This window comes from Eriocheir sinensis, chromosome 8 (genome assembly GCF_024679095.1).
Source record: "Eriocheir sinensis breed Jianghai 21 chromosome 8, ASM2467909v1, whole genome shotgun sequence".
Taxonomy (NCBI): domain Eukaryota; kingdom Metazoa; phylum Arthropoda; class Malacostraca; order Decapoda; family Varunidae; genus Eriocheir; species Eriocheir sinensis.
Genome location: NC_066516.1, coordinates 4338645 through 4344639, shown reverse-complemented (window position 1 = coordinate 4344639; position 5995 = coordinate 4338645).

Below are 5995 nucleotides of genomic sequence, written 5' to 3'. Positions count from 1 at the left end.
TAAGGCAAATTTATGTAGTGTTTAGCCTCTACAAGGTTTTTTTTTCAATTAATCTCCTTTACCTACCACTTTGTGGACTCGTACAATGATTTGGGCATTTCTTTTACATTTAATCTGTTTTCAGGGCCAGTCACAATTCAATAATTGTCTAGGGGAAGCTTAGGCTCTATTCCCCTCAGATCCATGGCTATATTATCAATCAGGATAGCTCCATGATACTTGTCTCCAAAAGCTATTTATATTATACAGGAGAAATTTTAACCAGTTATAAACACTTAGAATTTTAGGATGCTATTGTAAACCATGTCATGGATTCTATAACTATGTCTAAAGCATGTATCTATTCTACTATGGGTGTATCAGTATAAACTAATTACAAAAAGTGTATGTTCTCTGACCTAGCAGATGTCTCAATAACAAAGTTTTGGCTCCTCAGCTGCATCCTTTGAAGTGCAACTCTGACCATAAATCTATATATGTAGGTAGATAAATGGATAGATATTGATTGACAGATATAGATAGATACCTTCTACATATATCTAAAATTTGAGAGTAGGTTCTTTTCTTTAGCATGGGTTCATTACAACCATGGATTCTAACATAACAAGTGATGGGATGCACGCCTTGCAAGCATGTCAACACTCCACAACACGACCGCTGGGCATCAACACATGGCAGCTGCTCTACCGGGAGTGTTTTCCGCCTGGGCTGCGGCAGGTGTTCTGGTGGCAATGTTTACCTGCGGAATGGCCTACCCCACCACCTGGCCAGGACAATATGGCTGTGTCCCCCTCAACGTGCACAGCCTCTTGCCACCCCGGGCACACCTGCCTCACGCATCAACACGTCCACATTAATAGTCCCGACCGTGCTTTCCAGCCCCGGCTCACACCACACTATTCCCTTTCCCTGGGGCTCCCCGCGCCTCCCTGGGCCACGTCTGCGGGGGCTGGGCATCCTTGTGTCACGTAGGGCCTGTGCCCGGGCCCAAGCATTAGTTAACACAGCCGTGAGTGTATTGATCAGGCAGGTGACCAGATAACAGGGTCGAGGCGCCGTCCACGGACCAAAACAAACCGCCAGCAGGCCCCCTCCCCCCCACCCCCCCAGGACGACGAGCGCCAGGCTGCAGGTACTCACCGAGTCGTTGAAGGCCATGGCTGCTACCTGCGCGCCCTCGGGGAGGTCATCCAGCCGTCACCTGATTTTGACACTTAAGACCCAGTACTTAGGGCGCCCCGCCAGCCACTGACTGCTTCGTCCCGCACACGGCTCTCCGGCACGCCTCACCCGCCTCACTTTATGCCGCACGTCCACCTCACGATCTTATATCATCATTTCTCGGTTAACTAAAGGTGGGTATTCACGTCATGGCCTGCACAGCGCCACTGCGTCACGAACTCGTCTAGTTCCCTCCCTCCCCTGCGACTGTCTCCGCCATATTGAGTCTGCGGGGCGGAGGGATACACCGTCCGGCCGCCTGCCTCCGCCGCGCCGCCTAGTGTCAACCTCTGTCCCCTAACAGGCTTGGATTCATCATGACCTTCACAAGGATTTACTGTTAGCATAGAATATATGAATTGAGAAGATACTGATATATTTACAAAGGGTAACCTGGTATTTTGGGAATACCAACAACAAAAACTGGCAGCAGGTAGACCAAAATGTGGAGGGACATTTAAATCCCGAATGTTAATATCAGTTCCTTCATAACGATTCCTATTTCATTTAGAATTTGATAGAGAATACGAATATTACAGCTCAAACATAAAATTGTGAAAAGTTTACTAGAAACGTGTACGGTAGTCTTATTATCTTTTATCGATGATTCTTAGAAGAGATAACGCGCAACAGTAAGAATAAACAAAAATGTCCCTGAGAATCAAATTACACGACGAAAATTCGTAGATTTTAAAACATGCCTAATGGGCCATATGGCAGTTCAGTTTCTTGGAAGTAAATTTTCGGTAAAGAGCAAAGACGACCAGTTGTTTAAAAAAAAATAACGGGAAAGACAAGAAACTATAACTGTAGGCCTAGCTATACATATGAGCTGTAGTTTGAGGAATCTTTAATATTAGAGATCAGTGTTAAACCATACCTTGGAGAAATAATACATGGAGGGCCCTCAGCGGGTCGCTCTTCACTGTGAGGTGAAGTAAGGGGGTTAAGGCTTAGGGGGGGGGAGCCAGCAATTCCACCCAAAACATTGCATTTCTCGCTCCCAGATCGTCGGCGGAAATGAGCTTGTTTGCCTTATTTCTTCCACATATCATATGTTTTTAGTTATTCAACAGCTGCAGTATATGCACTAAGGATGTATGTACAGGTTTTAATAAAATTAAAAAAAAAACAGCATTTCCTTGTCTTTATTCCGTCGAAGCTGTGAAGAAATCTTCCACACCCGCTTTAATCCCCTACACTTCCTCTGTATAATGTTCATTATATATTGACCATGGTCTTACTTTTAATGTAGAAGCATGTACAGCCTTTTATGTAGAACGTCTCAGGTTTAAGTAAACAGAAGGAAGTGGGCCTATTGGGGCAGGAAGGAGAAAAACTTAATCATACGCAAATAATAATCTATATTTGACTCGACGTCAACAAACCGTGTTACACAATCATGCCTGTCATTGTTAGAGGTATATTAACTAGTAAATGGAGAAAATGCAACATACAGGTCAGGCACCAATTACTGAAAGGGGTTGGTTACATGTTTAAAGGAGAGAAATGGTTGTTGAGTGGTAGAGATGGCTTAATCACCAGAAAAAAAAGAGACTTACAAGAGTGGAATAAATAATAGAAGATAACTCGATCCTGTAAGAGATGAGAGAGAGAGAGAGAGAGAGAGAGAGAGAGAGAGAGAGAGAGAGAGAGAGAGAGAGAGAGAGAGAGAGAGAGAGAGAGAGAGAGAGAGAGAGAGAATGAGAGAGAGAGAGAGAGAGAGAGAGAGAGAGAGAGAGAGAGAGAGAGAGAGAGAGAGAGAGAGAGAGAGAGAGAGAGAGAGAGAGAGAGAGAGAGAGAGAGAGAGAGAGAGAGAGAGAGGGAATAAGAATTAGAATGGGAGAGAATGAGAATGAGAGAGAATAAGAGTAAGAGAATGAGAATGAGAGAGAGAATGAGAATGAGAGAATAAAAATGAGGGGGAATGATAATGAGAATAAGAGAGAGGTAATGAGAGAGAATGAGAGAGAATAAGAATGAAAAGGAGAACGAGAATGAGAGAGAAAATGAGAATTAGAGAATAACAATGAGAGAGAATGAGAAGAAGATCGAATGAGAATGAGAGAGGGAATGAGAAAGACAAAATGAGACAGAATGATAATGAGAGAGAAGATGAGAAAGAGAGGGAATGAGAATGAGGAAGAATGAGAATGAGAATGAGAGAGAATGAGGGATAGAATGAGAGAGAGAGAGAGAGAGAGAGAGAGAGAGAGAGAGAGAGAGAGAGAGAGAGAGAGAGAGAGAGAGAGTGTGTGTGTTTGAAGGCAACTTGGTCCTATCAATTGCACTTATTTCACATGTTTTGGAAAATAACTTTATGCTCATATCATTTCTGATAGCACCCAAAGACCTCTACATTCCAGCAATTTGATCTTTTTGTGTGTAAAAGCCATGGAAAAGGAATTACATATGATTTCCTTGAAATTATTACTATAATACTATTATAGGCAATTAATCGCATTCTTTTGTGTCGCTCTTTTTCTATCCCATTTTTCTCTCTTAATCTCTTAATCTCAGATTTTGGTATAATTTCTGTGGGGGTATAAGGAACTTGGTGTTCTTCAATGCCTCAAAAAAATCAATTTGTCCACCTGTCAACTCGGATCCACACAATCTACCAAACACCATTCCCTTATTCGTCAGTGACACTCAGGTGTCACCTTCTTCCGTACTAAACAACTTCGGTCTATCCTCAACTCAAATTCAGAACGCTTAACCTCGAGGAAGCTGATTTAGTAAGACAGGAGATATTAGGTTTCCGATCTTGAACTTGCATTTCAAGTTCAGGTTCAAGTTCCAGCCTGGAATCCTTATACCTCCTCTCTTACTAAATCACCTTCCTCGATGTTAGACGTTCTGTATCGTCTCCACCAGTTTCATTCCCCTTCACAGATGTTGCGCTCGTATGGAGTAGGGCAGTAGGCTATGCAACTCATAGGGGATGGGGGGGGGGAGGTTGAGCCCCTCTTCTTGATGCCAATCTTCACTTCTTAAATTCCGCCGCATTGTTGACTCTTTTTCTATTTTCTATGGATATTCTCATGATGACTGCGCTTCTAAACTTGCTAACTGTATGCCTCCACCCCTACCGCGGCCCCGCTGCACTCGACTTCTAGCCCATCCCTATATATATATATATATATATATATATATATATATATATATATATATATATATATATATATATATATATATATATATATATATATATATATATAAAAGATTTGTTAATTTCATCTTCTGCTCTTCCCAGGGTGATGGAAATGCTTTAGAACAAATACAATGTAAGGTTAAACCAAGATTGCTTGGAGCTTCCTTTGCATGTCCGGGGCACATAGGGGGCGGGGGTGGTCACAAATATTTTTGCTGCAGTGAAGCACAGAATACTTTCATTTCTTTCATTAGAAATAAAAATGAGAAATGTGTATTATAACTGGGTGAAAATATTCTATGCTGTAACACGTCAGCAGCAGGTCGTTAACGGAGGTCGCCGTCCTCATTGCGATAGGACGCGTACTAGTCTTTGCCTGTCGGTCACCGGTCGGCGTATGGGGGGCGTCTTGGCCTGACTCCAGGTGTGAGGTCAAGGTGTGAATCTTACCATGGTCGTCGTCCGGCCACCCACTGGACGGACACTGGACGGACACTAAACGACCGGCGGTAGCCATTCGCCGGCGTTCGGTCGCACGACTTCTTTAGCCACCTATGTGGTCGGGGAGCGGTGGGTGTGAATCGCGGCATTTTGGGGTCGCGGGTGGTCGTTAGCACGTCGTAAAGTGAGTGTGACTGTAGCTTTAGCGTAACCCGTTTCTGGGTCGTGATCTGTAGAGTCATTTGATAAAGAGAGTCCCGACAACCTAAGATTTGGACGCCATTATTGGCCCTGTTTTCGCCGCGCTTTTCAAACGCTTGCACACGCTCTCTTTTGTATTTATTCCACAGCCACTGAAACTGAGCACATTTGTGTCAGACCTGCACACCTTCCCCTAAGAGCAAGCAGGGAGACAGCAGTCAGCGAGCTCTGGGAAAATAAATAAGAGACGTAATGGTGGGTTGGCGACACCTGTTGGTATAGACACAAACTGTCTTTTATTTATTTTCCTAGAGCTCGCTGGCCGCTGGCTCTCTACTGGCTGTTAGGGGAAGGTATGCAGGTCTGACACAAGTGTGCTCAGTTTCAGTGGACGACCCGTATGGCTGTGAAACAAATACAAAAGAGCGTGTGCTAGCGTTTGAAAAGCGCGGCGAAAACAGGGCCAATAATGGCGTCCAAATCTTAGGTTGTCGGGACTCTATCAAGGGACTCTACAGATCACGACCCAGAAACGGGTTACGCTAAATGGAAGACGCTATAATTGCCAGCATGTCTGCAACATGCTAGCAACTAGTTGGCCGAATGTCCCAGACAGTCGGCAATCATACTAACCGACACCAAGACGCCAATAAAACCTTCCCCCATTCTTGGAGCGTGGGAGGCTGGGAGCCGACTTGTCAAATCCAAAAGTCGCTGTGTTGTCTTGGCCCAGAGTCGGCACAGTGTGAACGGGGCTTAAGAGGGCGTAGTGAAGTACGTACCTAAGTGTAAAGAAGTACCAATGTAAGGGAGACCAGAAGAAGAAGAAGAAGAAGGTGAAACGTTCTCGGCGACGTTTATTTCCGCACGGCATTACTGATAGCTCGTTCATTTTATTTCACGCGACTAAAATTAATGAAGCACTTACCTCGGTATAACATACACTGAAATAGAAACATGCATATATTCGCTTTCAGG